This window comes from Hemicordylus capensis, chromosome 2, assembly GCF_027244095.1.
Source record: "Hemicordylus capensis ecotype Gifberg chromosome 2, rHemCap1.1.pri, whole genome shotgun sequence".
NCBI classification, from domain to species: Eukaryota; Metazoa; Chordata; class Lepidosauria; order Squamata; family Cordylidae; genus Hemicordylus; species Hemicordylus capensis.
This window is the reverse complement of record NC_069658.1, coordinates 383,168,129-383,194,625: the sequence shown is the minus strand read 5'-3', so window position 1 is coordinate 383,194,625 and position 26,497 is coordinate 383,168,129. Positions and strand designations below refer to the sequence as shown.

The window sequence follows — 26,497 nt, the reverse complement described above, 5'->3', positions numbered from 1 at the left end:
TTCAATAACTTAATATTTCCATTTTAATGCAGCTGTCAACAAATTTGAAGAATTTAGGTGGTTGATCTGCCTTTTTACCAGTTACTTTATATAAATTAACATCTTTGTAAAAAAAACAAAATAACTCAGTATGAATACTTTTTTGCAGTACTGAAGAAAATGTGAGAATGTGCCGCTTAATCAAAGGCTCCCACTTTTTGCTAAAAGGAAAAGCTGCCTTTAATCTTTTCATTCCACAGTAGTAAAAGTAATATATTAGAATACATTAGAATTCACTTGAGACAGTGTTTGCTTAAGGTTCAGCCATCTTGATTAAAATTGGCCCCTTTGATCAATTAAACATTTAATTCAAGAAATAAGTGTATGTAGCCTTCATTTTAAGAATATGTTGTAATTTGTTTCATTTAAAATATGATCTCTTCCACTGTAATGTGTTCAAAAAGTTGTTCATATTTAATGATGCATTGTTTTTGTTAAATTCTTCAGCTTTAGTTGATGCATTCTTGGATCTGGCCTTAGCCTTTGATTGCCTGCTAGTATGTTGTGAGGAGGCTAATTTGTCCATTTGTCCTAGTTGTTGCCTGTATCTTGGACAGAATCTGCTGGCTTTTAATGGTGCCCCAAATCCCACCATCTGAGGCACCTTCATTGTGTCTTATATTAAGGCTACTCTAAGCACACTGGGGTCCATTTTTGTATATACCCCTCTAACCGGTTACAGTTGGTGCTGGCTTGTTTGGTGGCAACTCAGGACTGAGCCTTCTCTGTGGCTGCCCCAGGGCTTTGGAATGTGCTCTCTGTTGAAATAAGAGCATCTCCTTCTCTGTTTGTTTTCAGGAAGACCCTCAAGGCTCACATGTTCTCACAGGCTTTTAACTGAAGTTTTTTAAAAATGCAATGTGCTTTTGTCTGTGATCTTGTTTTATTAGTTTTGTGAATTTTAACTCTTTTATACTATTTTAATATTTGTTTTGTTTTTAATTTGTACACCGCCTAGAGATGTTTATATCAGGCGGTATAGAAATATGATAGATAAATAAATATTACTATAAAAATAGTGTAGGAAATTTGCATGGACCTGATGTGCTTGGCATAGTAACTTTCAGTGCAAACCTAGGAATATGTAAGTTCCACCAATAGGATTTCTAGTAACCATGCTCAGGATTTCAGCCTTACAGTCAAGCATCAAGGACAATATCTTCCCTGAAACTAGCATCTGTGTACTTTGGCTTTCTTTCTTTCTTTCTTTCTTTCTTTCTTTCTTTACATTCCACTTTTCTTCTGAGGCGCTCAGAGTGGTGTACATGGTTATGTTTATCCTCACAACGACCCTGAGGTAGGTTAGGCTGAGAGATACATGACTGGCCCACAGTTACCCAGTGAGTTTCATGGCTGAATGGGTATTCGAACCTGGGTCTTCCTGGTCCTAGTCCAACACTCTAACCACTATGCTGTTCTGGAACCAGAAACCATATTAAAATAAACGTGTGAGCAGATGATCATATGTGTTTTTTACATTTAAAAGCCTCATCCATAGAGGCATGGTGTTGTGTTTCAGGGGAATGGATCTTTTTCTCAAATATGCCATTTACAAAATGAGAAGATCATCCCATGGTCCAAATAATAGAAAAGTAGTATAAAGTGTTTGTGTGAGCATTGCTCAGGGAAATTTGTTATCGTATAGTTTCTGTAGGAAATCATTTTTGTTTGCTCTGAAGTCTAATGAGGAAGATGTGATCTATTTTGTATATTTGGTGTAATCTTCATCGTGAAACAGAGATCTTCTTCCCTTGTTCTCCCTGTAGAATACTATCAACAACAACAGCAATTTATATACCGCTTTTCAACAAAAGTTTCCAGAAGGTGGCAGTAGTGACTAGCACATGGTTGCCAGGAAATTGTGGGGTGGGGTGGGGTGGGCAGCTGGCTCAGCACCAGGTCAACAGAAGTAGCCAATCTGCCACCTGTACAAGCAGTTTTCCCTCTAAGGTATGCGCGTGTGCACACGCTCACACATTTTTTTGAAGTCTGATCAGTTAATTTTAGATCCCGCTCAGATTGAAACAGGAAGGCTCCACTCGAAATGCACACACACTGCCTTGATACTGCTGCCCAGAACAAAATTCATTCCTCATACAGGTGGAAAAAAAATTAGAGAGAACACTGTATACAAGTCTGTTGCTTGAATGTCATGACCCCTAGATCCAGGACCTGCCACCGCGGGCCCTGATTGGGGGACAAAAAAGAAAGTTCAAGGGATGTGATATGTTGGGAGTAACCCTGTGCCACTGGGGGACTGCCCACATATCAGGAAAACCAGGAGAATTCAAGGCAGCACCCTTGGCATGACCCAAGGACACAGCCCTGCCTTCATCCTCCAACTTGGAAGAGTCCCCCACCCGCAAAGACCTGCTAGTCCTTGCAGAGAACCAGTGCTTACAAAATCGAGCAAGACCCCTTTAAGAAACTCTTTCCTAGGAAACAGATTGGGTCAATTCACTCTGCCTGGGCAGCAGTGTTAAAAACCAGCTGTCTGCTGAAGAAGCTTCTAGAGCAACCTTCCTTCTGTACTGCAGTGCCCTGCTCTTGTTTCTATGCTCAGTGCTGGCCAAGAGCAGCATCTTGTTAGGTACAAGGATCTGCAGCTAGAAGATCTGCATAGACCCACCCCACACATAAGGCTTCACATAAGGCTTTCTTGATTTGATTCAACATGTGTCATGTACAATATATTAGTTGCACAACTTCACATATCAGAAATGTATATATAAAGAAATGTCATGGTTGGATTTGTTCTTGAACATCTTGAGTTGAGTTAAATTTCTGTTCTAATGAAAACTAGGTTCTGCACTGAGGGATGTGTGCTGTATTTTTATAGCATAACCCATAATAGTAGCAGTGACCTAAAGTAACCCTTAAGGGACACTGTGGGGAGGGGAGGGGAAGCCCTGGAAATATGGCACTTCCACAATTGTTAGGTTTGACATGAGGGAATACTAACAGTATTGCACAAATACATCTACTGTTGTTCCTTGTCCCCCATACTTCATATTTTCTGGTATTTTTTGTAGGATTCCTACAACTTAAGTGCCAACTAATTCTCTTCTTATTTTTTCCACCTATCTCTATCCTTCATACCTGGGACTTGTTTTTTGATGAATTGTCTCTGGCAGCAAACACAGTAGCAGTTGGCAGTATTTAGCCAAGTTTGAAAAACTACTATGTAAACATTTGACAGAGGTTTCAGCCTAGGATCTGATCACTTGGGAGTTACAAAATTAATTCTTTTAGATATATGCTAGCAAATGTAGCTTGCATACTGCAAGCAAGATACATGCCTGTCTGCTACTGGATATCTTCCTCCCCTTCTGAGGATTGTTAAAGTATGTGAAGGAAGTTTCTTATATATATGGCTTGTCCTGTTTTCAAACTACAACTTCTTGCTGTCCCTGCAAGTTCTCAAACGCCTCCTCCCCCACACCGATCTTTGCCAAAGAAGGTGGAAGTGTCCTAGCGAAGTGTCCTAGCTAAGTGGTCTTCGCTTGTACTGTGCTGGCAGTAAAAAGACTGGAAGTAAAACACTTGTATTAAGACAAATCCTCCTGTGCTTGTTTAGGGTTTTTTTGTTTTGTTTTGTGGTCCAGTTTCTCACTGCTTCTTCAGGAATTCTAGTTTTGTTGTCAGTTGTAGAGCCGGAGAATGGAGACATGGATTCTGCCCCGTCCTTGGAGGACTGGCCGTGCGGGCACCACGTGCACCAGTGATGCCCCTTGCACATGACATCACACACACACACGTGGATGTGGCCTGGTCTCTGGAGAGCCCATCTGGAGTGCATTCCAAGCCAGTGTTTGCTGGCTGGGTGCATTTATTTCCCTTTCTCTACCTCGCCGCAGGGAGAGAAAGCAAAAATAAAGGAGCTCTGGAGGGCTTGGATGGGCCCTCAGGAAACTGGGTCACGCCCATGTGTATGTAATGTCACATGTAAAAGGGGTGTGGCCCAGTCTCCAGAGGGCCTGCACAAGCCCTCCAGAGCTCATTCCTGGCCAGCGTTTTGCTGTCTGGGTACATTTATTTTCTTTCCTCTTCCTCCAGTGAGGCAGAGAAAGGGAAATAAATACACCCAGCCAGCCAACGCTGGCTGGGAATGAACTCTGGAGGGCTTACACAGCCCTTCCATGATTCGTGGCCGGGTTCTTTGAACCCATCTGCTCAATGGAGCCCATCAATTTGTTTGTGTTTGCTTTGTGCCAGGTTAGGTCTTCACAGAAATTGAGAAACGTGTCAGTATGAAAATAAAGGTTTTGGGGTAGTGTAATGTGGCTTAATTGAGTTCTCACATCCATGGAGTCTTATATTGGTATTAAGCCTTTTTTCCTCTGTCCCTTAGGAAGGCTCTGACCAAAATGCATCAAAGACATGTGGATAATTCCACAAAACCTGTTGTTCTGAAAATCTTTTTCAGACTGTGTCTTTGAACATAGCCAATATTTGCACTAACCTTTCCTTGAGGGCAAGAATGGAGTTGGTTATCAATCACTTGAAGCTGCTCTGGAACTAATGATGTTTTTAGATCCAGGCAAAGCTTAACTGCTTGCAAGATATTTGGGGTGCTATCACTGTACTCCCATGTGGCTAGGTCTTTATATTACAGCAGGATTCCTGCTTTGGAGCACACAACTACCATCACTTAGCGCTAAGGTAGGTCAAAGAAAGAAGTTCACATCTTTGTCTTGCTAACCAGTGAGTGTTTTCGAATAGGCTTTTCACTAGTGGTGTATTATAAGGCCAGCAACTCATTAGTGCAGGGGAAATTTATTGGGCTGGATTGTTGCCCACTGAAGTTTATGCATGTGTTGACTTTGGGGGCAATTTCTTCCATACTTAATAAGGACTATCCTGTAGGAAAATGATATGATTTCAAAATAGATTTAATGAATCTGCTAAAGAATAAGCATGTGCCTTTGTTGCCAGTCTTACCACAGGCTAGAGTTCTGCAATGAGAAATCTAAATTATATGTTCAGAATAATGTATGTATGAGATGCACATGCCTAAATTGATTTTGCTTTCTTTTTGGTTCAGATACAAAATCTGGGGGTTTGCAGAATATGGAAATTGTTTTTGCAAATGCTGAGTTTGTAGTCAGAACCAGAGCATGAGGGAAGGATGTGGATACTGAGGTCATAAAGGGGAAGTAATTTTTCACAAGCTGTAGTTACTGGAAGACAAATGAAGATCCATTGATAGACACTTCCCATATTCACACTTTTTTCTGTTAATATGATAATGAACCCCACCCCCCCAAAAGGGGAATGTATTAATATAGTAACACTGATAATTATACATGGCTTTTCAACAAAAAAAAGTTCTCAAAGTGGTTCACATAGCAAAATGAATGAGATGATGGTTTCTTGTCCCAAAGGGAATCATGATCTAAATAGGAACATAAGGAAGATGCAAGCAACAACTGCTAAGAAGGATGCTGGGCTGTCATGAGCAGGAACAATTCTTGTCTCCCTGCTAGATGTAAGAGAACCACCCCTTAAAAAGAATGCCTTTGCTCTGTTAGCAGTGGTATTTTAAAAGGCACTCTATGTTATTTCAGCATCCTGATCTAGATTCTTTTATAGTTTCTTCCTTTCATAAACTGCTGCTCCTATTTAAGTAAAATCTATGGATAAGTACTAGAATGAGTTGTGTTGGATTTTGTTTTTCATTAGAATGGATTTCATGTACCAGTTTTGGGGAAGTAATGCTTCAAGCAGAGTGTAGTTGAGGTTAAGGCATCCACATCTCATGGGGGATTAATACGATTTGAGTAGCTAAATCCCTTTGCCTTTTCTGAATAAGCTAACTTAAATTGCCTTTGTTGCAGCTGCTGTGTGCATGACTGTTTTCTTCATGTCTGCCTTGGGGGAGAAGAGCCCATATATGCAGAGCTGTGAAACAGGCTTTATTATAAGTTTTAGCATTGGTGGTAGCAGTTGAGGATAATGATAACTTGTCCAGCTGTGGAATGAGAATGGTACAAGGCAGATCTGATGCAGAACAACGACTGCTGTCCATAGACAAACTCCTGAGAGGCATGGCTTTCGCCCCTTTGCCAGTTGCATGATCATTTGTGCTCTGAGTCCCTAAGGCTCCCCACTTGTGGATATCTTATCCTGCTTTCCCCATCTCTGACAGGCCACCGCCTCCTCCTCCTCCTCCTCCTCCTCCTCCTCCAACACCAACTCCAACTCCAGCAGGAGTAACAGCCTAGCTAAACAAGTTGTACTCCAGGCTGAGGTGACAGCTGGCCTGCACACTTTTGAATATGCCTTTGAATCAGGCTCTTGTCCGGCCCCCTCTGTTCCACCCTTTGGCCAGTGCATGTATTCATCAGTCCTCTTTGGTATCTCCCCTCTCCTGACTACCCTGTAATAAGCAAGAAAGGCTTTAAAAATAAAAAAAAATCATTGGCACTTCAAAGACACAGAAGGAATGCTGCGGACTTAGTCCTTCAGTTTAATATTAATTTGTATTAATCTTAATGTAACTGTAGTGGCAACAGCTGTTTTCAGTAAAACTTCTAAAATTATGTTTAAATTACATCCATAAAAATAACCAAGGGACACAAGATCTTTGTTTAATAGCAAGCATATCATAACAGTGATATGTATGGTAAAACTGTCACAGCTTCCAGTGAGTTATAATGTGATGCATGCATGTGAGGCATGTAGTGCATTCTGAGCACCAGATTTGAAAATAAGTTAGTATTGAATAGGCTGGTTCAAATGAAACTTCAGAATTATTTACTTTAGTCAGTTTGACATGTTCCATTTGGACCTAGGCTTATGGTAAGCATGAAATCATTCTAAATTGAAGCATAGTGGCATACGTCTCAATCTTTCACTACTGATTTCAGCTCCATCTCAGAAGCCTGAAATCTGCTGATTGTCCAGTATATGTTGGGGAAGCCACTTACGTCAAGTAGTGTTCTGTTTTATAGGTAGGAGAGCTCTTAGCTTCCATGCCCCCCGCCGCCCAGTGCTGAAGCAGCTCTTTGTGGTATTGCAATCCTAATTCTTCTGCCTTGTAAGTTACCTAAGAGAGAAGTTACCATAACATTTTGCCCCATGAATTGGGTAAAATGTGTTGTTTCCTAATGCTTATGAAAGGTTTTTGGTTTGCAGATGTTAATGTTTTTATAATCCACTACTTTACTAGCTGTAGGTCTGCATCCCATGCAACTTTAATCAAAAGCAAAGCAAGCAAAAATTTAAGAATGAGGGGGAGAAACAAGTGACCTCGCTTTATATTCAAATGCTTCCAATTAAGGGGGCTGTTATCTTATCCCAGATAACTGGAAAAGGATACTCAAAATATTACCTTGTGTAAATATAGCGATTGCCTGCATTATATCACCAAGAGTTCTCAAAACATCTGGAACGAAAGCAGTTCCAGTAACATTAAAGCATCCTATTTTGGTTGGCACGCAGATGCTGTGGTATATGCCAGTCAGTAATGGGTTTTGGAAACAAGCTGCTCTAAAACTCTCCTGAACTATTCTCCTGGGAAATTATTCAATTAAATACAACTAAAATTAATGCGTGTGTGTTTTGTTTGAATAAAACAAAATAAGCAGCTGGAAAAGAAAATCCCTGGTGCATGTTAGAAAGTAAGGGCTCCAGTTAATATTCATGGATTCTGAGCTCAGTGTTCCCCCTGCCCCCAGCTTTTAGATTTTGTACAAGTACTAAATCTAAAGGGTGGATATTGCCATAGCTGGTGGTAGAGCACTATTCTCTTCCACGTTCTGTGGAATTTTGCAGATATGCGTCATTGTTTGTCTGGAGCATGGGATGGTAGAGTTTTGATGGAAATGAGGATCTTGAGGCCTGTGACTGAGGACTGGGGGAAAGAGCAGAAAGATGAGTTCCTCATTGACTCCCATTGAGTTATCCTGCTTTTGACCAAGCCTGGCCTCAATTCGGTGAGCCATATTACATTGGTGGGTGAGAAAGGCAGATGTGGCTCAAGATGGTTTCCAGGCTTAGGAATATGGTGGCATGATCAGCTGAGCTACAGTAACAAAATTAGGATTTGGGAGAATGCTTTAAAAGTGGCATGGTGGCATTCTGTTAGAATATTTGTAGGATTACTAAGGTGTCATAAATACATCTGCACATTGATTGTAGGATTCACGAGTGCACAAAGTTCATAATTGATTTATCACATTCCTGTACCACCAAATCATAAAATTTTGTGGCGGTTTACAACCAATAAAACAGTTAAAAACAATTGTCACAACACAATTGTTGTATCCAAGCCTTCTGCCAAATGTCTGTGCTCTCAAAAGTTCAAGGAGATCAATCATAATTCCTGTAATAGGATAAATCCTCCCTTCGAAGCTGTGTGAAGATGGTGGAAGCTACTCCTCCAAAACTGTGTCCTCAAGCAGAAAGAAGATTCATGTGAAGTCTTCTTTAGATTAGAGGAGGAGGCAGAAATGGCATTTTCAAAACTAATAAATGTTTACTAAAGCATGATCATGATACAACTCAGTACAGGGAGTATACCTACCTTCTTCAGACTACATTTGCTCAGTAAAAAGTGAAATGGAGAATTGAGGACTTTTAGTTCAACATTTCTTGGTTTCAAGTGTTTGTCTTATGGAATAGAACTCAGTCCACATAGCTTATTCAAGAGACATTACTCGTGGCCTGCTCAATATCTATAGCAAAAGTATGCATGTGACTGGGAGGAACAGAGCAGTTTCCCAACTCTAGGTATATACAGGTGTGCAGAATTCATGTTTGCAACAGGCTTGACACAGTTCCATCTACTTTCTGAAACTAGGTTATATCATATAGTAAGCCCATCTACTACATATAATGTGACACCAAAAGCAGCAGACGGATAGGCTGCAAAGTGCAATGATAATTATAATGGTGATGGTTTTGTGTGTGTTCATATGATTTATTTCATTATTTATACTCTGCCTTTCAATTACTGAAATTGCTTAAGGTGGTTTATATCAGTTAATATAATACAAAACAAAAACTAATATAATCATAAAACTAAATTGGACAAAGCAACAGCAAACCCCCTGTAAAGTCATCAGAGCAAATGAAACAGACTGTAAGTCACATTGTTGTCCAAACAAAACTTTCTAAAGAGGCAGTGAAAGATCCCCAATTTGTGGTCAAAACACACATTTCTTTAGGCAGGGAGTTTGATAAACTTCACACTGCAAGGCCCTTTCTCTTGTTCCTTCCAACTCCACCTGAGTCAAAGGGAGACCCTTTTTGGCATTCCTTGGGGTGGGAAGAACAATAAGGGTGGGGGGAGTTTATCCCTAAGATACCTTGTAGTCTGGTCAAAGATCCAGAAGGAACTGCTAGAAAACTTGATGGGCATTTGGGGGGAATTAGTGGCAACTGGGTATTTCTTAACAGAAAAAGAAATGTGCTGAATTTAAAAATGTCAAATTTATATTACCACCACCACCACCACTCTCCAGTCTGGGTTCCATTTTTCAGAAAATGCTACATATATAAAGGATTAAGGAACTTGGAGCGTGCAACTCAAAATAAACTTTGGGCCACCCCAAATCATACTTCCCACACAAATGGAAAAGTGTCACCTTTGAGCTGCCCTAACATCCTGTCTAGCCTAATGATTCATTTTGGCACAAGTCATTCATGAGTTGTCAAGATCATCCGGATCTGGACGGACCCTGATAAGGCCTCCTTGGGTTGGGGAAGGAGAAGCAGACCTCCTTGGCCCCAGTTTCTCACCTTGCTTTCCTGTTTCCTATTTTCACCTACCCTCTGCTTGAGTCACAGTTCATGGATCTTCCTTGTACTGCTGGCCCTGTGCATGGATACAAGTGTGCTTTCTCCTATACCAATAGTTAACAGTATACACAAATATGGAATGAGGTGTGTACACACCAAAATAGGTTTGAGGCACCCTAAAAACGGAGACAGTATGCTGTGAAGTGCCCTATATTGTGTCCAGTTCAGTGCTTCCTTTAGGTGCAAGCTGTGCTCAACTCTGCTGCCCCAAACATAGCTTTGGGCTCGAGAGGAGGTTAGGGGTTGCTCAAAGGTAACAGTTTTCCAGTTTTTTTGGTGTATGATTTGGGGTGGCTCAAAGCTTGAATTTTTATTTATTTATTTATTACATTTATATACTTGCCCTATCCAAACAGCTCTGGGCAGTGCACTACAACAAAAACAAAACCCACAAATCAATCTCCTTAAAAACAATTATTACAAAATGATATAAAGACAGCGTAAAACCATTAACAATTAAAACAGTTAAAACAATTTAAAAACCCTGGAAGGCCAGGCCAAACAGATAGGTTTTAATATTTCAATTTCTGAAAAACCAGCCATTTTCCAAGATGGTAACCAAACAATGGAGTATAGAACAGGAGTCCTAAACCTTGGGTCCCCAGATATTGTTGAACTTCAACGCCCATAATCCCCAATCAAAGGCCATTGGGGCTGTGGATTATGGGAGTTGAAGTCCAATAACATCTGGGAACCCAAGGTTGAAATTCCCTGGAGTATAACATTTGGCAGTCTAGATTCCTGAAATCTTTTTTCTCCATTAAGAAACACCTGGTTGCTGCTGATTTCCCTCAAGTGCCCCACATTTTCTAGAAATCTGAGTAGTCCATTCAGGCTGTTCACCATTTAGGCCATTTGCTGGAAATGAATTGGTAGCCAGTTCATTTGGAACAAAAGTGAAGTGATGTGCTTCATATAACTGGCTCTGGTTAATTGCCTAACCGAAGCCTCAGTGTAACTAGGGTACCATGATTTGCTGTCTTCCGCAGGCACAGGTGCAGTTAGTACAGCATCTGAAGGCACTCTTAGCCATCACCCCACCTAAACATTGAAAAGCAGTTCCAGGTCCAGGAGCACCCTCATATTTATGTACACACACGCGCGCATTAACACGTGCACATTAATTCATACACTGAAATGGTGATTTATTTTTATTTATTTATTTTTTACATTTATATTCCGCTCTTCATCCAAGGAGCCCAGTATGTACAGAGCAGTGTACATACTTAAGTTTCCCCTCACAACTACCCTGTGAAGTAGGTTAGGCTGAGAGAGAAGTGACTGACCCAGAGTCACCCAGCAAATATTGTGGCTGAATGAGGATTTGAACTCGGGTCTCCCCGGTCCTAGTCCAGGACTCTAACCACTATACCACGCTGGCTCAATGAGAAGAGTAGCCTAAGAACTTTGAAAGCTTCCTCCCTGTTTAGAAAGAGAGTCTTATGGTCAAGGGCAATGCCTTTAACTCTTTTGTTGAGGAAAGAAAAGTGTGCATCAATGCAGCTTGCTTCAGATAGTTGTGACTTGCGACTTGTTTTCCTGAAGCTCTCTCCTGTATCCAGGTCTGCTGTACAGTATGGAACCTCTTACAGATTTTTTTGAGACTTTCAGGAACTGGGTGGTATTAGCTTAGCTGTGGATACAGAAGAAGCCTTGGCTCTCAGTTGCTTTGCTTTCCTTCTCTTTGGGCTTTTTGATTTTAGATGATGCACAATACTTAAGTCTTCTACTTACTATACTTTTTATTACTGGCATGATGCATAATGTTTGCTTTCTTCTAGCAAGTATAGTATTGTGTTTATTTTTATGTGTTTAGCCTGGCATTTTGTCTGACTCACTTCCTTGGCATTTTGCTCTAGGGTGGCCCCTTCGATTGGAGCAGTGGTGGGGGGGTTGGGTTGCATCCAGACCTAGTTTGTCTTATTGTAATGTTCATGGTACAATATAAAATGTCTTGGCCTTCAGCTTTTGAGATGTTTTTCTTAAACCTATTTCCAGTATATATAGAGATGCCATATTCCATGACTCATTCAATGGTGTACATTACAGATATACATTACTCAGTTGATTGATCTACATGTGGAGAAGCTGGGTTTTTACACTGTGTGCCTCCAGAATAAACATAAGAAACTTGGTCTCCTAGTGGATAGCTAGCTTTCCAGGCGCCCAGATTCCATCTAACCAAGTAAATGCACACTCAGGATCGGGCATGATCAATGGGCTGAATCCGATGGCATCCATTGGATTCATATGTACACTTCATACTGCCAGGAGGGTAGATCCAGTCATCTTGGACCCTTCTTACAGTTATCACTGACAGTCTAATTATTATTCTTTCAGTCTTCCACACACCTCATCTGATCCACTGTCTGTCTGTCTCTTTGTGCATGTGCATGTTTTCTAAACTTTCTGTCACTTGTCCCTCTCTCTGTTCTGTCTTGATCCTTCTCTCATCTTTCTGTGTGTACGAGCACATTCCTCTACTCTCTCTGTCAACCCATCTTTCTATTTTCTAAAAGCTCCACCAGACAGATGCCTGTCCCTATGTTTGTCTCCAAATCCGTTTGGTGGAATAAGTTTATGCTTAAGTTTGGTACTGAAATTCAATGCATTATGCTCTGCAAACCAAGTGCTGAGCATCTTCTTTGGCCTGTGCCTTGATGGCTGCTATTGCTGTTTGATTTACTAGCTTTGGTAAACTAGATGAGGAAGAGGAGTAAAGGAACAGAACGTGTGGCAAGGCACTTGTCTGCTGCCACTTCATTTAGCCCTCTGAAGCCAGAAAGGCAAATAGAGGGCAGGATATGGGCTGAACAAGACACTTAGTGACTTCCACTAGAAGCTGAAGGGATTTGGAGATGAGAAATGTTGGAGAAGTTGTCAACCATTCGTCAAAGGAAGGAGGAGGGAGATGTTCCCCAGGCGCTGTCACCGAGCATAGCTTGTCTCTGTGAGATGGGGAAGAGATTGGAGACTGGACAGAATCAGCTGGAGAACTTAATGTGGCTCATGAAGAACCAGTTGGCCACAGCAGCTGAACTGACCTTAACCATTGCAGTTCAGCATTGTGCATAGCCAAGGTCTTTGTTTGAGTCACCTGATTAGGGCAGAGAATTTATCTTTTTGATGATGAAGGCCAGTACTCACACAAGGCAAGTAATGGTTAAACTGGAAAGGCAAGAGCCACATTAGTGATGGGGAAGTTCAAAAGAAATGTTCTCAGACATTCCAGGTAGTATTTTCGTAACACCAGGAATGCTGCCTGGGAACAGTCCTTTTGGGACATGATAACCTACTAGACTCAGTAAACTTGAAAGCAGTTGTTAATGGTTATGGTAACAAACAAATGGGTGCCTAACCTGTACCTTATAGGTGTGTGCAGTGGCTGCCCGCATGTTTGCAGGCAGCTAATGCACAAGTCTGTAAGCTGCAGGGTGGGCACCCAAATCTTACATCTTTTTGACCAAACAGCTTGTTCCTATAGTGCTAGTCAAGGCAGGCAGGGTCCTTGGTGCAAGAGCTAGTCCTCTGTACAAAACAATGACCTTTACACAGAAAATAGAACTCTTTCCCCTGGGACCTAGTTTTCTCCATTTCTTTTAATGGAGGCACATTCAATCAAATGATGCCCACCTGCAGACTGAACTGGTACAGAGAAATTTGTTTTCCGTTCATCTGCTGTTTATGAAATATTGATTATGAAGCATGAGTTATGCTCTGGTCCTATGGTGTGATCTGAGAGCAACATGATGCTTGCTGAAGCTAAACAGGTCTGAGTCAGGTCAGTTTGCCTAGCAACTCTGTGAATCCTGCCTTGAGTTCTATTGAAGAAAGGCAGGATGTAAATGAAATAAACAAGTTCTAGTAAGTACTAATCAGCCTACTTTCCTTTTACTGTCTCTACATCTGGACTAAATTTGGTGCAAATTGAGGACCACAAGTCAGATCTCTTGCACCTCAAATGTTCATGTGTCCGCCATCTTGGATCGGGGTGGATGTTGTCATTACAAACTGCACCATTAAGGTGTCCCTGTGTGTCACTCACTAAAGCTGTCCCAAATTTGGATCAAATCAGTTAGACATTCCTCAAGTTAGTACACTTGCACCTCAGAAGTTTGTGTGTCCACCATCTTGAATTGGGGTGGATGATATGATCACAATCTTCGCCGCTGAGGTGTCCCTGTGTGTCACTGCAGCTACAGTAAATTTGGTTCAAATTGGTTAAGCGGTTCACAATTTACCCCACTTGTGCCTCAAAGGTTTATGGTTCTGCCATCTTGAATCAGGGTGGATAACATCCTCACAAACTACACCACTGAGGTGTCCCTGTGTGTCACTCACTACAACTGTACCTAATTTGTACACACACCATGCCATTTGGGCATCCCTATGTGTCCCTTCAGCTGGAGCAAATTTGGCTCAAATCAGTTAGGTGGTTCACAATTTAGCCCACTTGCACTTCAAAAGTTAACGCATTTGCCATCTTGGATCGAGGTGGATAACATCATCACAAACTATGTCATTGAGGTGTCTCTATGTGTCCCTACAACTGTACCCAATTTGGTTCCTGTGGGTCCAGGCGTTGCGAAGTTGATGGCACACACAGACACACACAGAGAATGCCGGGTGATCTCTTAAGCCTACAGGAAAGCAGGCTAATAAAATGACTTGTGTTTTCATCTGTGCAACCTTATCAGTCTTCAGTTGAGATATGATTCCATTAGCTTGATCTTCATTGATTGTGAATAACTTTTTTAAAAATGATGATAGTGGCTGCTGAAGGCTATGAAATTAGACAGGAGAAAAGGCAGAGGTTTTTTGGGTAGGAATGGATGTGATAGTGACTATGTGTCAAATTTATACTTGTCCATGAAAGTGTTCCACACACTTCCCATTACTAAACTCATGGACCCAGTGAATCTGCTCATTCACACAGAGAGTGAGGTATAAGTGGGGTATGTGGAAGGATACTGGGGGGCTGTGAGGAAAGGTGTTCTGATTGACTAGGCACTGGAGCTTTTTCTCTGTATATTTTCAAAGTCATTTCTAAGGACTAGAAATTTAAAAAACAAACAAATATTCTCAGGATTCTGTATGTACACTGCTCTGCATAGAACTTGGAGAAAATTAAGCTCTATTCTAGTTAAGCAACCTTTGTTTTCCTGCTCAGTACTGGTAAATTTGAATCTAGAAAAGTAAGGAGAAAGGAGAGGGATATTTGGTCAACTCAGAAAACAAATTCCTCTAATAGGTTCCTTCTTTTCTACACTCTGTTTTGTTAATGCAATTTATGCTTGGCTTTCTTTACTCATGCAGCAGGAACATTGAGACTCAAAATGCTTGTCAAATGTGAATAAGGTTTTTACATATTTCAAATAAATCAGAAAATATATTAGCATGAGGGGGTGGGGTCATGTATGGCAAATGGCCTGCTTTCTGTCTGAATGCTGGAGAAATTCCACCACTCCTGGGACTCTGTGTGTGGTTTAGAAATATAACAACCCTCAAGCCTCAGGAGAGAGGGCACACCTGAGTAATACGCAAGCAGAAACTCTGATCCAGGGTGGGGTACAACAAAAAGTAAACAAAATAAATCCTCTTCCTCGTCCTGTGGGGGAGGAGGGAAGGAGCCCTTGACTTCCTACAGAACTAAAATGTTGTTTGTTTAAACTGAACCATTTTCTATTCCCCTTCTTGCTCATGGCCTGTCTGTCCTGAGTTTCAGAGAGTTCTCTTTCCCTCTCCCCACCCCCACCTCTAAATTCTTTCCTGGTGAATTCATTTATAAAGAAGAGTGATGGAAGAGAAGGCTTGTTTATTTTCTTTATTTCCTAACATTTTGTAATGTCCTGGACTACTGATTGGTGCCTCACACAGACTGCATATTTTGGGCTCATAAAGATTAGGGACTTCCAGAGTTGGTCTACCTGGAAACCTCAGTGGCTCCTTTCCATGAATGAGAGCTTTCCAGTGAAGCAGTGCAAAATAAAAGCTGCCTACCAATATCTTCCTTTTAGTAGCACACAGCAACTGCTCCCAAATACCTCACCCCTGGCCTTGGAACACTCCATTTTTAAGTCTGTAAATTTCCTACAGAATTGTTGATTTCCAGTAGAAGTCTGGAACAGGGTTTCTTATTGGGTCGCCAGATGGTTTTGGTCTACAACTTGCATCGTTCCCAGCCACAAAGGCCATGGCTGTGGATGATGGGAGTTGTAGCCCAAGAACATCTGGGGATCCAAGGTTAAGAAACCCTGGTCTCGAAGGAGGCGGTGGCAGGAGAGGGTCTCAGAGAACTGGACCATAGGAAATTTGTGTGACAAGTATCCAGTCTTGTGCATAGGCACAAGAGATGATGACCACCATGTTTACATATTGGATATTTAAGCTTTTACTGCATCTCATATGCATGGTCTTGGTAATCCTTACAACATCTTGGTAATTTTAGCCAATATCACCTCCTATTATGGAAGGTGGAGCTGAGGCTGAGAGAATGCTAGCTTGCCTAAAGCTGTATAGTGAATGTGCAGATGAGGTGAGAGCTGTACTGAGGAACCGCAGCTCACACTCTTACTCTGCTAAGCTAGACAAGTCTGAAAGATGTAGCTAGCTTTCAGAGCCAAGGTACTGACAGTCTACATATCGACCATAGTATCCTTCTGGAACATCTGAGGGTGTTGGGGGTGGGAGGCACTGTTTTACAGTAGTTCCGCTCCTACCTCTTGGACAGATTCCAGATCGTGTCGATTGGAGACTGTTGCTCTTTGAGATCTGAGCTTAAGTATGGTGTCCCTCAAGGCTCCATACTTTCTCCAATGCTTTTTAACATCTACATGAAACTGCTGGGAGAGATCATCAGGGGATTTGGAGCTGTGTGTTACCAGTACGCTGATGACATCCAGATCTACTTCTCCATGTCAACTTCTTCAGGAGATGGCATATCCTCCCTAAATACCTGCTTGGAAGCAGAAATAGGCTGGATGAGGGAGAATAAACTGAAGCTGAATCCAGATAAGACGGAGGTACTTCTTGTGTGGGTTCAGAACTCCAGAGAAGATTTTGATCTGCCTGTTCTAGATGGGGTCACACTTCCCCAAAAGGAACAGGTTTGCAGTCTGAGAGTACTTCTGGATTCACACCTCTCTCTGGTTTCTCAGGTTGAGGCGGTGGCCAGGGGTGCTTTCTATCAGCTTCAGCAGATACACCAGCTGCGCCCATTTTTTGAGATGAACAACCTCAAAACAGTGGTACATTTGTTGGTAACCTCCCAACTTGACTTTTGTAATGCGCTCTATGTGGGGCTGCCTTTGTACGTAGTCCGGAAACTTCATTTGGTTCAGAATGGGGCAGTCAGATTGACCTCTGGGTCATCTTGGAGAGACCACGTTACATCTCTGCTGATGAAGTTACACTGGCTGCCTATAGGTTTCCGGGCAAAATACAAAGTGCTAATTATAACTTACAAAGCCCTAAACGGCTTAGGCCCTGGGTATTTGAGAGAACGTTTTCTTCATTATGAGCCTCACTGTCCATTGTAGTTGTCTGTGGAGGTCCGTCTCCAGTTGCCGCCAGTTCGTCTGGTGGCCACACGGAAAGGGGCCTTCTCAGTTGCTGCCCCAGGACTATGGAATGCGCTCCCTATTGAGATACGATCCTCCCCATCTCTGACAATTTTTTAAAAAATGCTTAAGAACCCATCTTTTTACTCAGGCTTTTAAATAGGTTTTTAATTCTGTGATTGACTTTTAAATTGTTAGTATAAAAATGAAATAAATAAATAAATAAATAAAAACTCCCCAGAAATGCAGTTGCCACAATCCTGCCATCATTCCAGGAGGATCTGGATGCTTACTTAAATTAACGTCTGGTATTTGTCTGACTTCCTTCGTGGTATGGGGAGAAAAATGAAACATTTTAAGCACCTTAATGTTGACTGGGTTTGAGCATTTTACTTCTTTATAAAGGTAAAATTGCACATGTATGTGCCATGTCAGTTTTGGATTTCCCCGCCTTGCATAGTGCTGTGTAGGTATGAGTACAGTACATACTTTTGATGGATTCTGAGAACTTAAAATGTACCATTTCATCAAAAAGGAGTCTATGTTGAGAATATATTTCTCAGACAGTGAGGCCTTGCAAGTACTGTAGCTACTCAAATAAGTGCCCACACATGTTCTTGGGTGCCATTGGTTTATAAGAGGCCAATAACCCAAGAAGATGACTGGTTAAATATCTATTCTGTGGAGCAAAGGGTGACAACATAATTTTCAGGCAGACTTTCCTCAAACTAGCAACTATTGTGGCACTTGTCATATGTAGAATGGGATTATTCTTAAAGCCTGGAGAAAAAGACAGTTGTATTTGTTCTCATTTGGCTGCAGCCTAGTGGCCAAGATGTCTCGAAAGAGACCTTGCCTATGCTGGCAAACAAACAAAAGTGCCTTATTTCCCAAGCATCCTTATAGTTCTGTCTTTGGAAATAATGGGAAGTTGCATTGTATGTAGCTTTCAGCTCATTGTTGAATTTACTTAGTCTCAAACATTAAAGAATTTGCCATTTGAATAGAGACAACATTGTGCTGTTTCCCTTTTATGACCTGGTTGGTTCTGTGCTTTAAAACCATTTCAAAGTCTAATTCACACATTTTGCATATGGTGGTAGTTCTTTTTAGAAATAGTTAAAAATTATCTGAATATTTTCAGTGCTAAAAATTAAGTGGTTTAACAATGCAAATATGGAAACAACAAAAATAGATTTTAATATGATTATGTCATTTGTGAAAGTCATGAATTTTGGACTTTCACCCATTCTTGAGGCTAAGAGAACTTAATACCGCCAAGTTTCTTGAGGATGAATGACTTCATAGCTGACCACCTGTCTGTTGGCCTTTCTTCTGTGGATAATATCTGTGGATACAGGATTGAATTTGCTACGACACTGAACAAGAGACTTCTAACCAGAATACAACATGTTGAAATCTTACTTGGATTTTGGCATCTTGCCTTTTGCTGTTTTGTACTGCTTAATTTCACTCATTATTTCATTCTGAATTCATTGTATACTCTGTGATGAAAACCAGTCATCATATAATGGGCATTTGTGCAGATAGATAGATAGATAGGTGTCATATACTGCATCATCATAATGGTCCACAGAGTCCTGAATAGTTGACAGTGGCTCTTTAGGGTCTTTGAGAGAGGCCCTGGCCCATTAACTGGAGGTATAGGTGAGGTAGTATGTATGACAGTCCATGTCTACACCCTGCATTTCCCATTAAAGGGATCTCCTAAAGCTAACCTTTAGCAATGGTGGGAGTCAAGCCCTCATCTCTGAAGAAACTAGGATCTCAGCTGAGTTCTGTAGACTTTCCAGGCCGATAATGCATGAAAGTGACTAAGACTCAGTGAACTCTTCTCAAACTTGAATTTTAATGTCGATTCAGGTGTTCATTTTATATCTTGTGAACATGATTGATCTTGTTTGGCAGTGAGCATAGGGAGGACATATTGTATAGTTTCTTGTGTCCGAGGTTTACTTGGCAATTCCAAAGAAACCAAAATGATTAAAATTTCTCAAGCTGGGTTACAAGCCTACTGTAAAGTTCCCCTTTTCTTTGAGAACCCATTTCTTCTTCTCATTTCATTTTTATCCCTCGTTTCCACCATCTGTACTTGGTGGCTTCTAACCTTAAATGTCATTAACCAGTGGAACAGGAGGATTTCTACCACCATACATTTGCAGCTGCTCATAATACTGGCCATCCTTCTGGTGTGTGTGGCGGGGGGTGGGGAGGGGAGGACTGACTATAGGTCCTTGTGTTTTCTGCCTGGATTGCCTGTCCACTTTTCCATGCTACTGGGTGTGGACCACATAAAGGCTTTCATGAAGCAAAGAACACTTAGGGGAAGGTGCAGAATTCTCTCCCCATGTTACCATAGCAGCTTGGCCATCTCTCCCAGAGAGAATATGGGCTATAGGATTCTGTTCTCTTCCTCGATCACCTGCCTCCTGTCATACTTCCTCTGGGTGCAAATGGCATAAGGACTCTGCAGCAGCCATGGAGCTTGAGGGCAGTAGTTATTAAGTGTGACCATTTAACAGGAGCCTGTTGTGGAGTCAGGAGATGACTGAATAATAGTTTGCTTTGTTAGCCTTGCTCTTGGCTAATAATTAGCCATTCTCTGAATTAAGTGGAAGAGTCTAAGTGGATGAGCTTAAAGAATTGACCTCTCCTCTTCGGGGTGAAATCTGCTTTTTAAAATTATTCTTTTAAGTTAGTACCTCATAGTGGTTGGATAAAATAAATTTCTTAAGTTCTTAATCAACGGATAAGCCATATCTCTGGATTAACTGTCTAATGTATCTGTAATAAATTTGTTAGTTGCTTCCAGAATTGAACATTGTTTTTGGGGAATATGCAATGCTTTTAATATAACTGATATGTTAACTGTATATTTTTGGCAGAATTTAATTGTTGTAGGATTGTAAATTAATCTTATATGATGAATATGTACCAGAAGTTATCTAGGACTTCATGGGAGGGGGGGGCAGGGACCACCTCAGGCTTCAGTTTATAGTTCTGGTGGTGTTTCCTACTTTCATTTGGTACTATGAAGCTTGTAACTGTGCAACAGATACTACTAGATGTAGGATATATAGATTAAGAACTCGATATCCTTCTTTAAATGACCTGTTATGGTGGTATCGAGATAGTATTCAGAAACATAATATTAATCTATGTGTTAAAGCTACTTTTTCAGTCTTGGTCTTTCAGCTAAGTCAGTCTTGGTCTTTCAGTCTTTCTACATATCCTTCATACTATTATAATGAACAGATTTGTTGCATGAAACTTGGGTACACTACATCCGAGAAACGACCCAGTCAATGTTTCTTCTAAGCCTTACTCTGAAGAAACATTGACTGGGTTGTGGACCAAAATAACTTTTTAATGTATCTAACTAGAAAACATTTCCTTTGAAACAACAAAGATCTCATATCTCACAGAACAAGCATTTCATGTAAGCCCTTTGCTATTTTCCCAATATATTTGTTATTCAGATTTGTCAAATTCTGTGAGGTATGAGAGCTTTGTTTCAAAACCAGCGGAAAAAAGATTTGAGGGTTATGATTCCACAGTATAAGTGGCAATGGGTATTTAAGGATACTTTTAGTAACGTAATAGCTTTTCAGATTGAGAGAAAATCTATTTAAAGTGTGTTATCTCTTTACTTGATACCATAAATTTTAAAGCCTACTCTGAGAAGCGTAGAAGCAGATTCACGAGCAAGCTTTTCTAAACAAAACAACAAGCTCTTTCCCTTCAAACAAACTAACCAGAGGAGGGGAGATTTAGAGGGGCTGGTATATCCCTTTAAGGAAGAGGTCCCAGTATGTGTCTATGTTTGTTTCTTGCCAGGATTAGCATTTGCCAGGGCATGCATTGGGGGCTCTGTGGTATTTAGTTGTTGTTTCTCCCTGCCTAGCGGGGGACTGAGGGAGGAGTCAGCTAGGGCTGTAGTGAGTCACACCTGGTGGGAGGAGCCACATTCCTGTGTCTCAGTTTGGAGCCTACTTTCTTTATAAGAGGTGAAGGCCCAAGAGGTTAGCCAACAGAGATTAGCAAACAGGGATAGCAAACTGGGCACTGGAATTTTGCATGGAGTTTAACGGGGAAGTGTGTGTGGGAGCCTGAAAATGAATCCCCTTGATCACAAGGAGCCCAGTGGAAATAGAAGGTAAGTACTTCTCCCTCCTTCATATTCTTGAAAAAGGAAGTTTGAACAGTTAGATAACCGTCTAATACAGCTAAGACATATCTTTCTAATATACAATCTCTAAATACTGTAAACAGTCAACAAAAACCAGTTCTGAAGATAGAAAGCCAGCATGGGAGGGGCACTTCCCAGTGTATTGCACAGAGTGTCACATGTATGACTATTTGCTCCATGGGTAGAAGTCATGGGTGTGTGCTCGGTGCAGGAGCTCCTGGCTCTCAGGGAACAGATTCGTTCACTCAAGACCAAGGTGGCAGATCTGGAGAAACTCAGAGAGACAGAGAGGCATGCAGGGATGTGATAGAGGTATCCCGCTCCAAGATTGATAGCTCCTCTGCTGTCAGGGAGAATGAAGGTCTTGGGGAAGGAGGACATCAGTCTGAGAAAGAGGGAAATGCTCCCTTAGAAGGGACCCCTTCCGTGGATGATGAGCCCATATCCTCTCGCAAAGGGGATACTCCTCTGGGGGGTGGGGGCCTCCTTGTAGTGGGAGATTCAATCATTAGAGGTATAGATAGGTGGGTCTGTGACCTGTGTGTTGACTGCACAGTGACTTGCCTACCTGGTGCAGATTGTGGACATCACACAGCGTCTAGATAGACTGTTGGGCAGTGCTGGGGAGGAGACAGCTGTCATGGTGTACGTCGGCACCAGTGATTTGGGGAAATGTAGTTGGGAGGTCCTGGAAGCCAAATTTAGGCTGATTGGTAGCGTATTGAAGTCCAGGACTCCCAAGGTAGTATTCTCAGAAATGCTACCTGTTCCACGCCCAGGTTCAGTGAGACAGGCAGAGCTGAGGGGTTTCAATGTGTGGATGAGACGTTGGTGCCGGGAGGAGGAGGTTAGATTTGTTAGGCACTAGGATACATTTTGGGGAAGGCAAGGCCTGTACAACAGGAACAGGCTTCACTTGAACCACGATGGAACCAGATTGCTGGCACTTAAAATAAAAAAGGCTGCTGAGAAGCTTTTAAAATGATGCCTGGGGAATAGCCGACAGGAGCTGGGCTGTATGCAGTTCAGCAAATGCCATTTCTTAAGGTGCAAGGGTGTAAAGATTTCAGATAAAACTGAAGGGACAGAGTAGAACCACAAAAAGAGCAGACTGAAGGCTGTGCTAGCTGGTCAAAGAGATCAAAGAGCCAAAAGACAGCACATACCAGGTAAGAGATTCAGCATATAGGTGCTTATATGACAAGCGTCCACAAGCGTCCGAGCCAAGATGGGTGAGCTGGTGTCCTTGGTTGCTAATGAGGAAAAAGACATAGTGGGCATAACAGAAACATGGTGGAACAGTGAGAACCAGTGGGACACTGTTCTCCCCGGATATAAACTCTATAGAAAGAACAGGGAGGGGCACCTTGGAGGTGGAGTAGCACTGTATGTTAAAGAAGGGATAGAATCTAACAAGGTAGAAAACCTAGGAGGTCTGGAGTCCTCCACAGAAACCCTGTGGGTGACAATACAAGGCCTGAAAGGAAATGTGCTACTGGGGACGTGCTATCTCCCTCCGGATCAAAATGCTGACAATGACTGGGAGTTGCAGAAGGAAATCAGGGAAGCGTCAAGGAGAGGCAGGGCTGTAATAATGGGTGACTTCAATTACCCCCACATAGACTGGGTAAATTCACAGTCAGGTCATGACAAAGACGTCAGATTTTTAAATATGCTGAATGACTGTGCTATAGAACAGTTGGTCTTGGAACCAACCAGAGAGAAGGTGACCTTGGACTTAATTCTGAGTGGCACCCAGGACATGGTGTGTGGTGTCAGTGTCGTGGACCCTTTAGCGAACAGTGACCATAGTGCGATCAAATTCAGCATACTTGGGAGAGAATTGCCAAGGAAGTCTAACACAGACACTTTGAATTTCAGAAGAGTAAACGTCTCCAAAATGAGGAGTGAGGTGAAAAGGAAGCTGAAAGGGAAAATCAGGACAGTCACCTCACTCCAGAATGCATGGAGTTTACTCAAAACCACAATACTAGAAGCCCAGTTAGATTGTATACCCAAAAGGAGGAAAGGTACCACCAAGACTGGGAGGATGCCAGCATATAGTTAACTGGTAAAGTCAAGGAAGCTATAAAGGGGAAGAAGACCTCCTTCCAAAATTGGAAGGTCTGCCCAAAGGAAGAGAACAGAACAGAAAACAAACTCTGGCACAAGAAATGCAAGGTGACAATAAGGGAGTTAAAAGAGAGTTTGAAGAACATTTAGCTAAAAGCATCAAGGAGAATAACTAAAAATTCTTTAAATACATTAGAAGCAGGAATCCTGCCACGGAGGCCTTTGGACCATTAGACAATGAAGGAGTGAAAAGCAGTAGCGTAGTGAGGCTGGTGGCGGCCCGTGTGCCTAGCTACACCCCCGTGTCTGATGCCAGACACGGGTGTGTGGTTTCCTCCGTTTGGAAAGGAGATCGGCCGTTCAGGTGGGGTTAAAAGAAAAAGGCAGCCACTTCCCCTGCTGCTTTCTTTGTCATTGTTGTCATCTTCTTCCTCCTCCTGCTCCTCCTCCTCCTCCTGCTCCTCCTTGCAGCAGCAAGAAAAATGAATCAGGCTGTCTCGGAGAGCAGCAGTAGGGAGGGAAAAATAATGCAAGGCAGCTGCACAGGAGACAGGAATGAGTGGGCTGGAAAGCGGGAGGACACTGAGGGCTCAGCGAGGGAGGCACGTCATGAGCAAGTGAACCAACTGAGGGAAAGGCAGGCGGGCAGGTGGGTGGGGGGCATGGAAGGAGAAAATGTCACCTATGGAATGAAACGGCCTTTGCAAGGACTCCAAGCAGTGGCTTCTGTGTCGCAAGGGCTGCAAAGCGTCGGCAATCAATCTCAGGGAACCAGAGAGGATTCGAACTTGCCCTACACCTGCAAAAAGGCATCCAAAGTAGCCCAAGTCAAGCCCTTTCCATCATCCCAGGTGTGGAGTGGGGAGGGGACAGTGTGTCGGATTTTAATCCGATTTGGGGTTAACCATGACTGTTTCCAACCTCCCTGCTCTCTGCCAGTCAGAGAGATGCAAATCTCTTTACCCTGTAGCAACTCCCTTTCTCATTGTTCCGTGAACCAAGTTAAGCTCGCGGGCGCACCCAAAATCACATACACACAGCCAGTTACTATAAAGCGGGGGTATAAAGGTAACACAAATTTTCAAAAAGGGATCCAGGGGCGATCTGGGAAATTGCAGGCCAGTTAGCTGAATGTCTTTTCCAGACAAATTGATGGAAAGCTTTATCAAGGATAGAATAGTTAAGCACATAGAAGAGACACCACCTAGAGGTTTCTATATTAGGCGGTATATAAATTCAATAAATAAATAAATAGAAGAACAGGCACTGCTAGGGGAGAACCAGCGTGGCTTCTGCAAAGGTAATTTTTTCCTCAATAAACTTGTGGAGTTCTTTGAGAGTGTCAACAAGTGTGTGGGTCAAGGTGATCCATTTGACATAGTATACCTGCACTTCCAAAATCTTTTGACAAAGTTCCTCATCAAAGACTCTTGAAAAAACTTAGCAGTCATGGGATAAGGGGACAAATACGTGTATGGATTGGTACCTGGTTCAAGGACAGGAAACAGAGGGTAGGTATAAATGAAGAGTTTTCACAATGGAGGGAAGTAAGAAGTTGGGTCTCCCCGGGATCTGTACTCAGACCGGTGCTTTTAATTTATTCATAAATTATCTAGAAGTTGGGGTAAGCAGTGAGGTGGCCAAATTTGCAGAATCCTCTCTGGTTCCCTGAGATTGATTGCCAACGCTTTGCAGCCCTTGGGACACAGAAGCCGCTGCTTAGAGTCCTTGCAAAGGCCGTTTCATTCCATAGGTGGCATTTTCTCCTTCCATGCCCCCCACCCACCTACTCGCCCGCCTTTCCCTCGGTTGGTTCAGTTGCTCATGACGTGCCTCCCTCGCTGAGCCCTCAGTGTCCTCCCGCTTTCCAGCTCACTCATTCCTGCCTCCTGTGCAGCTGCCTTGCATTATTTTTCCCTCCCTACCACCGCTCTCCGAGACAACCTGATTCATTTTTCTTGCTGCTGCTGCTGCTTCTGCGAGGTGGAGCAGGAAGATGACAACAATGACAAAGAAAGCAGCAAGGAAGTGGTTGTACCAAACGATTATACCAAACTATTTAGGCTAGTGAAATCCAAAACAGATTGTGAGGAGCTCCAAAAGGATCTCTCCAAACTGGCTGAGCAGGCGACAAAATGGCAAATGCAGTTCAGTGTTGACAAGTGTAAAGTGATGCATATTGGGGCAAAAAAACCCAACTTAACATATACTGATGGGATCTGAGCTGTCGGTGACTGACCCGTAGAGGGATCTTGGGGTTTTGGTGGACAGCTCGTTGAAAGTGTAGACTCAATGTGCAGCCGCTGTGAAAAAGGCCAATTCCATGCTAGGCATAATTAGGATTGGGATTGAAATGCTAATATTATAATCCTCTTATACAAAACTATGGTGCAGCCACACTTGGAGTACTGTGTATAGCTTTGGTCACTGTATCTGAAGGAGGACATTGTAGAACTGGAAAAGATGCAGAAGAGGACAACCAAGATGATCAGGGGCCTAGAGCACCTTCCTTATGAGGCAAGGCTACAACACCTGGGGCTTTTTAGTTTAGAAAAAAAACAACTGCGGGGAGACCAGATAGAAGTCTATAAAATAATGCATTATGTGGAGAAAGTTGATAGAGAGAAATTTTGCAGGGAGAAACCAGGGCTCATCCCATTAAATTGGCTGCCAAGAAATTGACCAACAAAAGGAAGCACTTTTTCATACAATACATATTCAACTTGTGGAACTCTCTGCCACATGATATGGTGACAGCCAACAACCTGGATGCCTTTAAGAGTGGCTGGTGTAAATTCATGGAGGAGAGGTC

The 26,497-nt window shown here is 42.2% G+C and overlaps 1 protein-coding gene across 1 annotated transcript in view; it reads left to right on the top strand.

Moving 5' to 3' along the window:
• Positions 1 to 26,497, top strand: part of STX8 (syntaxin 8) — a 130,560-nt gene that overhangs the window by 62,296 nt on the left and 41,767 nt on the right. The window lies entirely within an intron of this gene.